Source organism: Thunnus thynnus, chromosome 16, assembly GCF_963924715.1.
Source record: "Thunnus thynnus chromosome 16, fThuThy2.1, whole genome shotgun sequence".
In the NCBI taxonomy this organism is placed as follows: Eukaryota; Metazoa; Chordata; class Actinopteri; order Scombriformes; family Scombridae; genus Thunnus; species Thunnus thynnus.
The window spans coordinates 28,084,871-28,101,792 of record NC_089532.1 but is presented as its reverse complement, the minus strand read 5'-3'; the positions used below and the strand labels follow the sequence as shown (position 1 = coordinate 28,101,792).

Sequence of the window (16,922 nt, the reverse complement as noted above, 5' to 3'; positions counted from 1 at the left end):
GTTCCAAGAGTGTTATGAGAGGAAAACCCTTTGAATATGATATCTTGTCAAAACTCTACACATTCTGCTCCAGACTTGACAGGACTTTCACACCTTATATACCTTTAAGTGTGTTTAGTGACAGATTTACCCGACAACAACAGGTTGTTCCCCATAGTCTAGTTTGGGCTCATGTTTTTAATAACCCCTCTACCTGAACAAAACCATATGAATCTTTTAACGTGCAACCATGTTCTGACAATATTTCATATGATATTATGGCCTACAGTACTGGTGGAAATCCCCTTACAAACAACAAAGCCACTGCATTGTTCATGAAAACTCATGTTGAAACCACAGTTCCAAATATTTTAGAGAATCTTCCTCTTATTTTCCCTCAACACACAATCCTTCACTATGTTAGTACCTGTTAAGCCTGAGGTTTTTCTCTATTTGCAAACATCACATGGTTCTCATCTGTGAAATGGGGCCGTCGCACTGTTCCAATCCGAGTGCGCTGCTGCCTCAGCTGGCCTTGATGATGCCCTCTTTCTCCCTCTTGTTTCCTGGTTCTTATACAACCGTTGCTGCCTGGTGAGAGTGAGCCTTAGAAACTCAACCCTACCTGTGATCTCATCGCTTGGACCATGGAGTCACACAAAGGATCGCAGGGGAGTACAAGCTGGTCGTGCTGGATGTGGAGGGCGAGTTCAGAGCTGCAGGGGAATGAGAAAAGGAGGGAGAGGGTAAGGTTTCAGCAGCATGAGAGAGCTGAGTGGTGAGGTGTTGATCTACCTTAGCAGTCTGCTGAGCCTCTGCGCAGCTCACCTCTTTTTTTCCCAGGCTCGTAAAGTTTGCAGGTCCCTCGGAGGAGGTGGAAGCGCTACAAAACAAAGACAGCAGCTGAACTGATACACTGAGAAGGTAATCAGCTGTTTTACTTATTTTTTCATACACATGTTGGTAAAAGTTCAGCTCCAATTCTGTTCAACATTAGTAGTAGTGATCATCACTAGTAGTAGTAATTTTTAACTGATATCTAGTGCTGAAACAATTGATCAATTAATCAATTATTCAGTAAACAGAAAATGTGTTGTTTTAAGGCATTTATCAAGAAGACCTGGCACAAACATTTGCTGCTGCCAGATTCCCAAATGTGAAAATGTGTTTCTTTTCTGTTTTATACCGTTGTAATGACCTGACTTTTTTGTTATATTCTATTTTTTTTAGATCAAAAGTAATGGGTTAATCAAAATTTTACCAATTTTTCAAACATTATCAATAAAGAAAATTGTTAGTTGTAGCCCTACTTCTACCAAATTTGTGTCAACATTTCACTTTGTCCCAGACCTACACATGATTGACAGGCTGTAGCTGCCACTGCTGTCCTCCGGAAGTGCAGTTTGCCTTCTGTAACCTCACTGAAAAGGCAAAATGTGAAAGTGTCAAAGCTGTTTTTACAGTTCTTGAATTTTTATGATCTTTTTCTTCTATTTGTAGGCCAAGAAAAATAAAGGAAAACTAAGGTCTGGTCAAAATGATCTGCCCAGGGCTGGGAGAGTGTTGAATGTAAAAATAACACGTCTACTTTTATAAAACATTACATTAACCAAGACTTCACAGTATTAAAATAGGGGAACACAAAAACTAAAACAATAAAAAGTTACAATACTTTAAGGACTTCAAGTCAATATCAGGAATTAAGCAGAATTGAAATGATGAAGAGCAGAGAAGGAAGTCAAATAAAACAATAAAATCCTCTAAATCAGCATTTTTTTCTGTTTTTTTTAATTTTTTTTATCAGTCAACCAAAAAAAATCATTTAAGTCAATACTCAAGAAGACTATCAGAGATGTTGTTGTTGTGCGTTTTACATAATTGCATCTTTTTGAACATTTTACAGCCTGACTTCTGAACTGATTATTCAAAAAAATCCAACAGACAGTCATTTAGCTGCTCTAATCAATATTTTTATATTAACAATGAGTGGAAGGACTATGTGTAATGTGAAAGCAGTCACTTGAAGAGAAGAACCCACTGAGAATTATCACACAGCTGAACAAAGCTTTTAAGCCTCTTTTAGCTCACTGTTTTAGTTTTCCGTCTCTGTTTTCGGTTCACAAATGTACAGTGAGGTTGACTCTCAACCTTATTTCCAGCAGCAGCAGTTGTCAGTTCTCAGCAAATGACAGCAAACAAAGTGAACATAGTGGAACATTTAGCAGCTAAAGAGTCGGATATGTAAATATGCATTCCGTTAACATCTTTATAATATGTCAGTTTTGTGTTTTTGGGCTGTTCTGCTGCCTCCCACCAAACTACTGAATCAATGCAGCTTTAAATTATTCAAGCCTCTAATACATGCACAGCATTTTGTAGTGGAACTCGTGCCTAACTTTCTGCTGAACTTTAGTCTGCGGAATTGAATCCCTGCTAGGCTTGTTTGTCACATAGCCTGCATTGTGTTGCACTTTGTTTAGAAAAGTGAATCCAGTGTCATGTTTTCATCTATTTCATGAGTTATATTTAACAATTCTCGGCATAAAATGCTTCATGTTGTTCGGTTGATCAAACGTATGTATAGAAGCGCTTTGAATTCACAGCGAGTTAGACACACTCCTACTGTCCGTGAAAGTAAAGATCTGTACACATGTATCCACTTCAAGGAACCGACGGCTGTAATAATGGATATCAAACAATGTTGACACAGGAACATCAAAGTCTCCCACTCGCGACTGACACGACAGAGAACAGCATCCAACTGTTGCAGCCTCTCATCTTGTCATCCAGTCCCTCGAGCTTACAGACGTGGAAAGATTTTAGGGAGAAGTTGAATTTTCTGAGCGCTCTTCATTTTCACGCTGAGCCCTCACGCTCCTATTGAAGATAAAATATCGACTGGAGGTGAAAACGCTGTTGTGGTTCGATTCTGTCGGCGGTGCTCTTCTTAAACTCGAGCCCGCCGCCTTTATTTACTGACATTGATTACTGAATCAAAGTAGTGGGACTGAACTTGCAAATAACTCATCTCTCGCTGCACTTTTCAAAATAAATGTTCCAAGACGCGGTTTGTGTTAAGTGAAATAAAAAAAAGGCAGTTAAGTGTGTCTTATGCGTCGGCTGTATTCATAACACACATTCTCATCCGTGCAAGCGAGTGTGAGAGCCTTTCTTCACCAAACAATAGGAAGTTTACTGAAGACGTATGAAGTTGTTTTGGGGGAGAGCTGCATCCAAATTCTTGCTTTGAAGCTGAAGTTTATCTAGCTGCAGTGTTTGACAGTGAATGTACAGGCAGTTCAAAATGATTATAGAGGAGGAAGTGGTTGTTTGTTGGTCCTGGAGTTGATATATGCCATGGAAATGAACAAACAAGCACCCTTGAGGGATTTAACTTTTCTCATGTCACTCACATGTCAGACTGGATTGTTGTTGCAGTATGACATGATTCTGCAGGAAAGATGAGACACTGCAGGTTTTCAGCACACACACACACACACACACACACATAACTTCCATTGACAGCGCAGTGACTGGGTACCTAATGAGCACAAGATAAGTATGCGAGTGGATCTGCTCTCGGTGGGCCGGTTGTCTTGGCTGGCCGTTTAAAGTGGGTTCCTGCCCCGGGGCAGGGCTGAAATATGCAGGAGGAACACACTGTAGGAAAATGAAGCGGGACGCAAGTTCTAGATACTTCCCGGGATATTCTCTTACATAAATGAGGCGAGACATATTGAGGCTAAGCTGTAACTTTCCCCTTCTGGAAGCTGCAATCTGTGAACAATGCAAGGAAGAAGAAAATCTTTTTAAGATTCCACCTGCTCACTGTTTAAGTTTAGTCTTTCTCCTCTCTGCTCATCATTTCTACTGACTTCCTCACCGGGAGGCCAAATGATATGATAAAATAATGATTGCTATAGTCAACAAATCCCATAAAAAGTCAACAGTGGATTGATCAGCAAGTACTGTGTGTGTATCCAAAGCCTGATATCATTCCTCTCTGCCATAGAGCTCCATCACTGAGCCACACTGTTGCGCTGGGTGACATGTTCCTTCATTATCATGTATGACTCAATCACAGAAATACTCACTAGAACACCAAATGTGGATTCATCCGCTGCTGAAAATTGTCCCCAACAAATGCACTATTTCCTCCTGTCTGTTGTTAAACACTACAGTGCCCAGCTGTTATAAGAAAAAATAAAACTATACATTTGTGAGCTACATTTAAAAATGTATGTCTTCAGTAGGAACCAATGGGCTTGAGGCTGAGAGTCTCAAACAGGGTCAGGAAAGTATTGACAAATGGACTAACATATTGCTGGTTGGTTTTTTTTTTCATAGGATTTGTTAAACAATAAGAAAAATGTTGAAATTTCATGCCCACCCACATGTTGGAAATACTCCAACTGCCAAAAGAGAAACTAAATAGGACTGGCTGCAGGAACCTTGGCCATTGTTGTAACTGCCCAATTCTCCAGTGCATTCAAACCAGTTAGACTATTCTGCTTCACGAGGAGGTCTACCTTCAATAAACGCTTAAAGAAGCAAAACTCCAGTCTGCTAGAGAAGTGAATTGTAAGGAGCTGAATGTTGCATTCGCCTCATAATAAAAGGAGCACAAATGACTCTAGCACTCTGCAAGTATTTCACTATGTATGAGCAGCAGCGTGTGTCGTATTCTCTGAAAGTACACGCTGTAGACGTGAGGTGCCCTTACAGAACGTGTTGTACTGCTGTGGTACTTGGCTTGGGAAAACATATTAGCACCGAGAGAGAGTGTGACGGGGTGACAACACAGGAACATAACTGAACTCCGTCTAATTGCCAATTTTTCTGTGTGTCTGTGGAAGAGCATGGAAGGCAACTGGTGGCTTGTGTTTGAAAAGACGCTGCCAAGAAAACAAAGCAAAAGCAGTGGAGGCAGTGAGGTCTGCCAACGGCTGGGATGCATTGAATCTTTAATGAAAGCTTAAGTCCCAATCAGCATGGCTTTGCTTGTGCCAGCTAAATAATTTTCCCTCAATTAGCGGGCCCCACAGTCAGCCGCTACCTTAGATATAGATGCCAAAATGCTTTTTTTATCGCTCATCTGTGAAATAAACAAAATGATGCAATGGTGCGTAAACAGCTCTTTCATTTGCTCATTCCACTCAGTTAACGAGATAAATAGCTTTTATTGTATCATAATTTACATGAAATCAAAGTTAGGAAAGTTTAATTATCCTCCTGCCTGAGCGATGTTGACATTCTGGTGAAAAGGGGGGAAACACAGGGGTGATTGTGGTGCCAGGCTCAGCTGATTAGCTGCTCAGACTCACTGCTTCAAAAAGTCGATCTGTTGTCCCTGTGGGTCTTTAAAGCTGCACTGGACAAGGTTTGGATGTGGAAATCTAGCAATCTAATCAGCCTAAATCAGGTCCCATTCCTCCTAACTGAGAGCAAACGCTCATATTGTCCAGCAGTGAAAACGTATGTGAGCAGGGTTGTGTGGCTTCTGTGCTCCACCTCAGCCAACTAATTAATGCATCAGTAATAATAATCCGTACAGTATAGCTATGCTTCTGAATTATGAGTGCTTTTGATACTTTCTCTGCTTTTATTATTTATTAGTTTTATTAGTTTTCCACAGTGTAATCATTCCTCCTGTTGGGAGCCAAAATCCACAGTGTTTCCACACAGTCATTTAGTGGAACAATACATTTAAAAGTTGATGTGAAGCTTATATGAGTCTTCAGCAGTCTGAGTTAGTCATATCAAGTGGATATCTGACACATTTACAGTCTTTTTAGCATCAAATTCCCTCTTTGTGTTTCAGGACAGTGTTTCCCTGTTGAGCTGTGATGGAGGTATAGTAACAAAAAGAGACTTTGGCACTAAAAAGACTGTAATGTTGAAAGATATCTACTTGATTTCAAGTTACAGAAGGAGGACTGTGGATTTTGGCCCCATCACTTCCATTGTAAGTGCATTATGAAGGGATCTTCTCATGGTCAGTATGAACAGGAGGAATGATTACAGCAAGAAAAACATGTTTCAATGTTCATTTGGGAACATGACTGTTTTATTTAGTTTTATTTATCAAGCTACAACAGAAAGCATTTCACTTTCGATATTATATACGGGATGTATTTGTATGTATTATATTTTCAATGCAGGCCTTTTATATAACGGAGTGTTTTTATATTGCAGTATTGCTTCTATTCTTTCACCACTGATCAACACACCCCCTGCAGTGCTGGTTAATGTTGTTATTTACATTATGTCCAACTCATCATGTCCTTCTGGAGATGCTTCTTCCTCTAGCTTGTAACTGTCTTCAGTGTCATCGCTGTGAGGCAGTTTTATCTTGTTGACAAAGTTTAATAACGTGCTTTGGGGTGTTTGCTTCGTCGTTGTAGTTGTGTGTGCAGCAGCAAGAGAAGGGACATTTGTTCCCTGAGTTTGTCCAGACAGCACTACTTCCCAGGGTTGATGCCATTTTATGCAGGTACTTATATTGTCTGGAAGGAGGCATTGCCTTTGATGGTTAAAGTCAGGGAATAAAAGTCTCTTACATGGTTGACAGATTACATAAAAGAAGGTAAGACGATTGCTTGCACTGATATGTATCTCTGGATATTTTTGGGAAGGTGCATCTGCCTGCCCAAAGGTGAGTATACGCTGTATACCTGCATATACACACAACCATGCATCTGACACAGAATAGCCCCTTTTACATGGCCTGTTCAAGGCGGGAATACTGATAAAAGGTATGGACATGGAGTTGGGGGGCAGAGTTGCTCCGCCAATAAGCCGGCTACAGAGGTAGTCTCAGAGCCGGCACAGCGGGACAGGGAGCTGATGCTGTTGTGTTAGCTCGTATTCAGACCAGGGCGTGTTTGTGTTTTAGAACGTAACCGCTGTGAAACAATCAGAAAATAACATTTTATTGATCTGATTCACCGGCTTCCTCACTACCAGCGCTCCCTCTCTTCATTCACCCTCTAGCTCACTCGATCTCAGCTGCTCTCTCTCTCTCTCTCTTTTTGTCTCGTCTTTTTTAAAATGAGTCGGGAAGCCGACAGCAAAGTCTAACTTAACTTTAATGTTATCAAACAAAGATAAATATCCTCCCCTCATCCTGGTAATGTCTTTGTTCTCCCTCATGGCAGAGTTTACAGCTCTAATCAGTCTGATCTCGTCATGCCTCGGGACCTGGAATGCCGGCATGCTATGTAAAAACACACACGGAGGTGGCTTCACGCTGGCTTTGTGTGGTTCAGTGTAAAAAAGCGAAGGCGGCTCAAAGGTGGATCTTCTTCATGGCTATAATGCCGGTTCTCTGTATAAAAGAGGCTAATGAGGTGGAGACTGGTGTGAGACTTCAATTCAAATTCATGAGACTAAGAGTCTGCTAAATCATATAATCAGGATCAACTGCTGTTTTGTTTTCACAGTCTGGTGTTCATGTTAGCCGTTGAGAAGCAGTTAGGGCCCCTGAAATCGTCATTTTGCAACTTAAGTATAAGTTTAAACAGGTGTGTAGGATTTAGTGTCATCTAGCAGTTAGGTTGCAGATTGCAACCAACTGAATACCCCTTCCCTCACCTTCCCCTTTCAGGCGTGTAGGAGAACCTGCGGTGGCTGCAAAACTCGCAAAAAATGCAAAAAACACAAAAAACGCAAAAGGTCCTCTCTACAGCCAGTGTTTGGTTTGTCCGTTGTGGGCTACTGTAGAAACATGGCGGTGCAACATGGCGGCCTCAGTGGAAGAGGACCCGCTCCCTATGTAGATATAAAGGGCTCATTCTAAGGTAACAAAAACACAACAATTCTTATTTTCAGGCGATTATGCACTAATTAAAACATACTTATTAATATTATATTCCATTTCTGCCAAGTCTGTCCCGCTAGATACCACCAGATTCTACACACTGCACCTTTAAGACTGAAAAACTCTGACATCAGGACTGTGTGGGTGTGGTTTGATCACATTTGATTGGCCTGGAGGCATAAACAACCAACATCAGTCATCAGATTATGATTCATATATTCCTAAACTCTGATTGGTGCTCAGAAGTACATGACCCCAGAATTAAACAGGTAGCTGAACTCTTCTCCAGTACGTCATGCTTTGTTCCCAAATGTTTTTGCATATCTTGCCTTCATCAGTGGTATGTGGAGTTACTTCTTCTAATTTAACCTAAGAGAGTATGTGTAGCTGTAGATCAGTTAAGGTCATCCCAACCCCATTGCCACACAAGAAGCTCAAAATTGAAGGATTCTACAAAACCACTGATGATTATTTATTTTTTTTAATTGAGGGTTTAATTTCAAGATGGTTTTGAAAGTATAAGGGGCCAATTTTTTTGTGTAGTTTCCATTTGCTATTTTATACTGAAAAATTGGATTCAACCGTTTTAACTATTGATGAGCTAAAGATGAAATATTGAAGAGTTAGCTGTGATGTTTTGTATTTATGGTCATGATGAAGGAAGATAGCCATTACGTTGAATAAAGCTCAGTATATTGGAGAGGACTTGAGAACTAAAAATAAATGTCACTTGAGTAAAGTCAGACCATTAGCTTCCCTTTGGAACCTGTGTAAAATATCAGACCAGGCAGGATGGAGACGTTTACTGACATCTTGCTTGAGATTTTGATTTTGAAGCTGTAATTTAAATAGTTTCTCCTCTCTACAGTTTGGGGCTGTTAACATGCCAGGTTGCCTATAGCTTTAACTGAAACCTTATGCTATTGGAGGATCAGGAGCAAGTCACAAAAAGATAGAAAAAGAGGCTGACAGAGGGGGTGAGAAAAAGAGAACTGACCAATGTGCTCCGACTGGATTGACAAGAGTTGGGTTCAACACCTTGCTTCATTGTTGGGGTGGATAAAGCTGTAGGTGAGGGCACATCCAGTCAGTGGGTGTCAGTGAAAGCAGCTTTTCATGGCCACACAGTTGAACTGTTTGAATTCTTGTAGTGAACATCAGTCAATCAGACTTCTTTTAAACATGACGGAAACAAAAGCCTCTCTTTTGTTTGCTTCTCAATGGCCAATTTGACGGTAGGTTTACAAAGGCATGGTTTGTTTCTTTACCATGTGTATGTACATCTGAGACTATCCACATAATCCAAGCATGAGAGCAACTGCTATTGTTGTCAGCCTATGAATAGTTCTGCTGCTGATTGTGATTAGTGGTTGAGGGCATTTGAGAAGCAGCAGCTCTGCAGTTACTCTGCTCAGCCATCCGGCCATGTGGAGAATATTACTCTGATCGAGAGAATTCATGGCCTTCAAGACACCACAAGGACTTAACAACCAGTGTGGATGGTGGATCATTGTGGGATTTAATGTAAAATTCAATACATACCAACGTATACATACATAATCACACATTTCATAAGATGTACTCTTTAATTACCAAAGTAAAACTTTCACTTTTTCCAACACTTTCCACATTTTCAACATTTTCTGCCTTCATACTCCAAACTGTACTGAGGAATAATTGTTTCTAAGATGAGTTCAGCAATGATAAATCTGTTTTCCTTGTACAGTTTGAGACAGTTTGAGGGTAATAATTGGGTAATTCTATCTGCTAGGTGGCACCGTTTGCTCGGAGTGAGAATTTTAAAAAAGAACTGTCTCGGGATGTGTGTAGTTCACCTCTTGCAAGAAAATCTGGGAGTCTTTGTTACTTAAAATACTCTAATTGTTGAACAGAGGGTTGAATCAAATGCACAAGGGACATAAAGTAAAAAAAGAAACATCCTGTCTCTGTGTTTGTAAGGTATAATGTTTTAATATTTTGGCAGTTTTGTTAGTTTGTTTACAAGATTAAAAAAAAAGAATTTCCAAACTTCAAACAGCCAATTTTAAGAACTATTCACTGCTCAATTTTCATTTAAGATCAATTTAACTATGAAACAGACACCTTTTCAATCTAATCTGTTTTTGATGGAGCATACTATAACTACTCAGTTATGAAATTACATCTGGAGCATAAAATGTAAAAATGTTTTGTAATGATACCAGGCTCAAAACAAAAAAAAAACTGTTTGATACACTATATTCATTTTTAATTATATATCATATTAAAATTTGGAGAAGATAAAAAAATAAGGTCAATTGCTTTTTAGTATAATGGTAGTGAAATTAAATCTAATTTGTGATTAACTAGCTTTAGACTTTTATGAGGACTTGTGCTACTAAAATATTGCCAAAGTGTCTGTTATTATTCATATGGCTTAAGAAACATTTGCTGTTAAATTTAGAAAGGTAGTGCAGGTCAGATATGAGGAAATGCAGTTTCAAGTTGCAACTCCGCCTCTGCTCTAATAATAATCCATGATAACGTCACCTCTTTAACTGTCTGTCCTTCTGCTTTGTGGACCAAACAGACGACTTAGGGACTGTAAGAAAATTATTGGCGTGGTGAGATATTATATTTCACTTTTAAAAAAGCTATGGTGTCTGTGTTGAGATCACCGTGCACTGAAGAACATGTGCGTGCATTATTAATCTGCTATAACAACACTGGGACCTGAAGTGAAAGTCAGGACTACAGTCATATGACTGAATAGCCAGGCCCTGGTGCATACAGTATAAACTGTATTGAATCTGTTATGGAGTCCATCCCAGCCTGATGTCATGCACGCCTCAGCTGGGCAGCCCGTCGGTGGGTTTACAGATAGTTAATAGCAGCAGCAGCAGCTCATATATCTTGTGACATACATGTGTTGGAGTCAGTCACGGCCGCATGTGGGAGAGAGTCAAAGGCACAAGAGCAGAGGAGGAGCAGCATCAGTCTCCATTTGTTCAGCTGCTCACTGACATGATGAAGTGGCTCAGATAAGACACACACACACACACACACACACACACACACACACACACACACACATACACACACACATCTCAAACTACAACACAAACACCAAAGTACAGTAATCACCCTCCCATGGTTCATAGTACATTAAGTAAAAATTCAATTTCACATGATTTAACTCTATTTATTCATTCATTTAACTTTTTTAATTATTAGTTTTTATGACCCTTGACTCAAAATATACAATGCTTTTTTCTTTTTTTTCCAAACACTAATTTCTGAATAGTGATAGCGGTTTCTGAATTCTATGAAGCCCTTGTTGCTACCTTAATTTGACGTTTCCATATGTTGTAAAAAGATTTAATTAACTATAGTGAAGTCTAATAGCTCCCAGCATCATGTAAAATATACATTTAGAAAAATATATTAATTATATTATGTCCAGTAATTCATCATTGTACTCATTATTCATTTATTTTCATATTAACATCTAATTGTCATATTTGCCCTCCTGTGGAAATATTTATAAAAGTAGCACTTCCTAATAAAGGGTTTATAAGTTGTAACTAATGTCTTCATAAAAATTTACTTACTTAAATATCATATTTATCATTTATAAGCCATAAATAAGAACAATGTTTGGGTTGCCAGGTTGTGCAAAATCTCTTTGACTGGATCTGGATCAAATTTTTATTATTAACAATTTATCATGCATTTATTAATGAATACCAACATTTTACTGCATGACTATCTCATACAACAATTATCTAATAAATACTATCTAATAATACAATAGTACTAAAAATTATAAAACAATTATGAATATTGGTAAACCATTAATAAATACTTAATTAAATGGTTAATGAATACATTTTCCTCATACTACAGTGTGGTGTCAAAGCTCCCAGCAACATATAAATATTTATATAAAAAATCTACGATTAGATCATATTTACAAAATAGAATAAAATATTGTCAATTCCAGATAAGAATTTTAAACCATTTTGAGTCTTATATTTGGTTCTGTTTTCATAATTTTGCTCTCAGAAAATGTCAGTGTATTTTACTTAGGAAGTAGCATTATCTAATAAGAAACTATACATAAAAAACAATATGAGACATTTATTATTATTATTATTATTTAGTATTACTAAACAGAAAGGATAAATACCGTTCGCAGGGATATTCTATAAATTTCCATTGCCTCTCATCTACAAAGACTGATAAACCATCAAAAGCCATTTAGCTCAGCTAATAATCTTTTTATAAAGGCTGCATTGTTAGAAAGTGGTACTTCAAAAAAAAAAAGAAAGAAAGAGCTAAATATGTATTTGGCATCATTAAAGTGATTTTTTTCCAATTTTTTGAATCCAATAGATTCAAAAATAAAACAACCCTATCTAATCAGGTCTCATTTCAGCTGTTAAGTTTTAGGGTAAAAACAAGCTACATTATGAAGACTTTCCCTACAGACACACACACAGAGGACTCCAGTGATAACCCGTCTCTGCAGTGAGGGTCAGATTACGACATGTCAAACAGGACAAATCTGGTGTTTGATTGATGACAGCTCATCAGTCAGTGCTGCTGTCAGAGCGTTGGAGCAGATCTGTTAGCGAGGGCCGTAGCCTCCTGACTTATGGTCGCCATCTCCTGCTTTAATGGAGATTGTTTTAGAGGTATATTTGCTTAGGAAGGCTTATACCGGCTACTCGAGTTAATATGAGGAAGTGTGTCTATGTGTGTGTTGGGGGGTGGGGGTGGGGGTGGTGTGGGCACTGACCTGGAGGCTCTTGCCAACACAAACTGACTCATTTCTTGGAATCTTTCAATTTGCCACAATAAATCAGAGCAGAGGGCAGTGACCAGCCAATCTACTGAAACACTAGATGCTGAGTGTGTGTGTGTGTGTATGAGAGAGAGTGTGAGAGAATGGGATTTAACATACGTGTGCACTCTTATTTGGTAAATTCACCATGCATACACTGCGTAGCTATAGATACAAAGTGTAGGCGTGTGTGAGATCAGCCTGTCCTGTGCTTTATGGTTTGATTTAGTATTCTCCGGTCTTCTTCCAGAAAGCTGCAATAAAGGTTTACCAGCATGTTTTGACTGCTATTCACTTCTATCTTAAACTACATCAAGCTGCTGAGTGTTCAAGTACAGCACGCCTACGTAAGAACAGAGTCTACAGGACAGATGTGCTGCGGCTTTTGCATCTGTTTTTCAGGTGCAGATGTGACACATTCTGCCCCAAAACACGTGTGCTGTATTTGTCAAACAGATGTCTGTCACAGTGTCTGCAGTGTGCGTCTCTCTCCTTCTTTACATATGCATTTAAGGGAGGATCACACAACAGATTGTGTATTGTGCTGGATTTACTGAAATCACGCAATTAGTGTCTGTCAGTTTTGCAGGGAAAATTCTCTGCCTCTGAAGAGCAGGCGTAAATGAAGCACAGATGAAATTTACAAGAGCAGCCTGTCCTCAAAAGAAAAAAAGACAGTATAGGTCTAAAATTCAGGCTGGCAAAAATGACCTGTAGTTACGTTTACGCCATCAAGTGGCCATAGTAATCATGACCCGTCAATATGACTTGATAAGATGATTTTTGTCTTGTTAGGAGACGGGTTGGGTGGATGGCTAGATAGTAGGGATGTGCAGAGAGTCCAGTATTTGTATTTGTATCTGTATTTGTTGAGGCAGCAAAATTATTTGTATTTGTTTTTGTATTCCAATAAAAGTGGAGAGAGGCTAACAAATCCTGTTTTTGCTTTTATTACGCTTTTAATTTTAGAAAATTAAAGTGTTACAATAAGTGTTTATGAATAAACTACCTTACAAAGGAGGTCCCCAAACTGGGTCTCAAACTGGAGTCTCCCAGATCATAGACGACTGTGCTGACTACTGAGCTTAAACTTTACTCTTCACTTATTTGCAGACAAACCTCTAACTAACAAATATTTTTAAAAAATATTTCATACAAATATTTTTAAAAAATATTTGTATGAAACAAATATTCGTAAAAAAAAAAAAACCCCACTATTTGTGCCTTGCCGAATAATGTATTTGTATTCGGGCACAACCCTACTACGTAGTGGACTTTGCTGCAGGAGACCACTGTTTGTTTCCCATTTCCAACCACAAATGTCATGCTTCCAACTGCTGGTCAGAATTTAAAAAAACAAAACAAAAATGTAATGTTGTGGTGTTTGCTGTTGCTATGACGACAAATTTTGTAACTTTGAGTTACTTTGAGTGTGAACCACGTTTCAAGTGATCATTTTTACCCAAACCATGATCTTTCCCTAAACCTTACCAAATGATTTTTATGCCTAAACCTAACCAGACCTTAACCACAGCATTGTCACGTTATAAACCATCATTTTTTAACAGTGATTGGTAACAGTTTTGGAAAGCAGCATATTACAGTTCTATGGGTCATTCTGGAGGTCATCTAGTTGGTCCTACTATGGCTGCTAGATGGCGTAAATGTGACGTTATGTAACATGCCAGCTGAATTTTAGACTATACTGTCGTTCGTGTAACGGAAAATAAATGTGTATTAAATATATGCTTGTATATAACAAACAATTATTGGATCAAAAAACAAAGCATTTAAGCTTTTATTAATGAACACGATAACTGATTACTGTACTCTGACGGAGAGATTAATTGTATTCATCAAACTTGAATTTGAACTTTACCATCAATGAACTTTAAAATCACTATAGGCTTCTACAACACCACAAGGCATTTAAATGAGAGTTTGGCTGCATTTACCTCACTATTAACATCAATGTCAATAGTAAAAGCCTAACAGTTCTCACAGGTTGAGTTGGCCAAAATAAATTTTTCATAATCAACATCAATATTTCTTTTCTGAGCTCAGCAATGAAATAGAAATTCCACCTCTGAACTGTGCCTATAAGCTCTCCTTCACTGCACTGTGCATGTTGGAGGTCAGCACCAGGATCAGTCCAGGGGCTGACTGCATAATGAGCTGCTGTCCTCATAAAACAGATGCTCAATAGTCGTGCCATTTTCTTTACAGCCCTTTTCCTGCTGTAATGCTTGTTGTAAAGAAAACCGTTTGACAGACAAAAGTTGAGGTCCAAAATTCACCTTGGATCTTTTTAGCAGTCGCGGTGAGGTAAATGAGGCCGGAGGGTGTTGTTGAGAGGGTGAATAAAAGCCTTTTGGGTGACTACATTAAAAGGGTTTATCATGTTGTGTAAAGAGATGTGTGTGGCAGTGGTATTTTGTTCAGTTGTGTGAGGATGATGTAAAAAGGTCAACATGTTAAGACACTTGTGAGATTTTATTAAACTGATTTACCTGATGGTGGAGCTGGATGAAAAGTCAGGAGATCAAAGTCATTAGGATCCATCCTCTGCGGACCATGAATGGATGATGTACAAGATTCTAACTATAGTTAAAATCATCCTATAGCTGTTGAGATATTTCAGTCTGAACCAAAGTGGATTGACTGACTGACCAACCAACATTACCGTCTGTATAGCCATGCTGCTAGTGTGGCTAAAAATACCATGTTTTGGCATTAGAATTGGCATTAGAACTAAAGCAGTGATGCAAAACTTAGAATAGCTGCATCCAAAAAAAGTGAATAAAATTGTAAACACCAGGAACAACAATGGAATTAAGTCCAGGACTCCCTGACAAAGTCTGATATATGATATCTAATACATATATTAATTGCATCATTCTCACTTTGAGATACAATCTTGAATTTCATTGCTGTGGCTGCATACTGACAAATATACTGTATGTCCAAATGTCCTCTCAGCTCACCTTGAAACTCAAATGCTGTGTTTCAGCAACATTCACTGATGAGAGTGTAATGACCAATACAGAAGCTGTTTCATCAGAGCAAAGCTGAAGTGTTGTTGCTGCTGTAGGCCTAATAAAGAGCAGCTTTGACTATGGAATTTAAAGAAACCCTAACAGTCCATATTTTGAAACCTGTGTGGAAGTGGAGCCTGTTACCTGCCTCCGACAGGTCCCAGCGGAACCAGGGTCATTATCAGTACTCTCAGCATGGCAGAATGAGCTGAAACTCTAACTCAAACTTTTTGACATTATTTTGTCAAGTTTCTCCAGTTTTCCATTAGTAATGGACTTTAAACCTTTTAGTGTAGCTTTAAGTACACCACTATAGTCTAAGGTTGCATGTTTTTGTTCCAGGCAGTGGGGGAGTTGGCCTCTGGCCTGGAAGCTACAAATTCCAAGTTACAAGCTGCTGTCAGTTGTGTCCAGGTTCAGTAAAAGTCTGGAGAGTACACAGGAAGCCTGCAGGGAAATAGACCAACCTGCCTTTTAACACTGAAGGAAAGTGCCCCTGTTAATGACAGCTGGGAGTGTGTGGCTTTGTGTAGGTGGTGTGTTTGTGTGTGTGTGTGTGTGTGTGTGTGTGTGTGTGTGTGTGTGTGTGTGTGTGTGTCTGTGTGTAAACCGCTGTGCACCAGCAGTATGATGTATAGGTGTCATTGTAAGAAGGCCTCTCCCATTAACCAAACTTTACTGGCTACATAACCTTGAGAAATGTGAGTTACAGTATGTAAAGCAGGCAGAATAGACTGTTTTGCCTCACTCAATACTGCACAGTCTGATAAAAGTTTAAGGTGTTTTGCTTGTAGGTCTGCCACTGGTAAAAAAAAAAAAAAAATGGATTGTCGCTATTTCCCTCCATTTTCAGTTAGTGAAAAGAACAACAATAGCCTAGTTCACTGATCTGAGTGTATTTTACGGAAGCCCTACAGGGCCAGGACTGTTATGCTTAGATGCCTAAAGGTCCCTACCTGGTTTAAGATATGTAAAAAATACTCTACTTGGAATGATAATTTGTCTCTGATATGTTTTTCTTTGGAGTCTCTGGATTTTCTGGTTAAATTTTGCACTGCATTTGGATGGAAGCAGTGCAAGACAGCCACAATATTTGATGCGTGTTTTATTTGATTTGACATTTTATAAAATAAATTAAGTGTTTATTAATGATTATCAAATGATTTGTAAACCTTTAAGAAATCACCAGATATTTGTAACATTTTGGTAATGGTTAATAATTGATTTGTAAAAGGTCTATAAACATTATTTGGATGGCAATTGA

General features: G+C 38.7%; 1 protein-coding gene across 1 annotated transcript in view; it reads left to right on the top strand.

Moving 5' to 3' along the window:
* Nucleotides 1-426: 426 nt before the first annotated feature.
* The window catches only part of si:dkey-87k14.1 (leucine-rich repeat transmembrane protein FLRT2), a 59,395-nt gene continuing 42,899 nt past the window's right edge, over nt 427-16,922 (top strand). The window contains exon 1 of the mRNA XM_067614537.1: nt 427-903. The gene's annotated coding sequence lies outside the window, so the exon portion shown is untranslated. The remainder of the gene's footprint in view (nt 904-16,922) is intronic.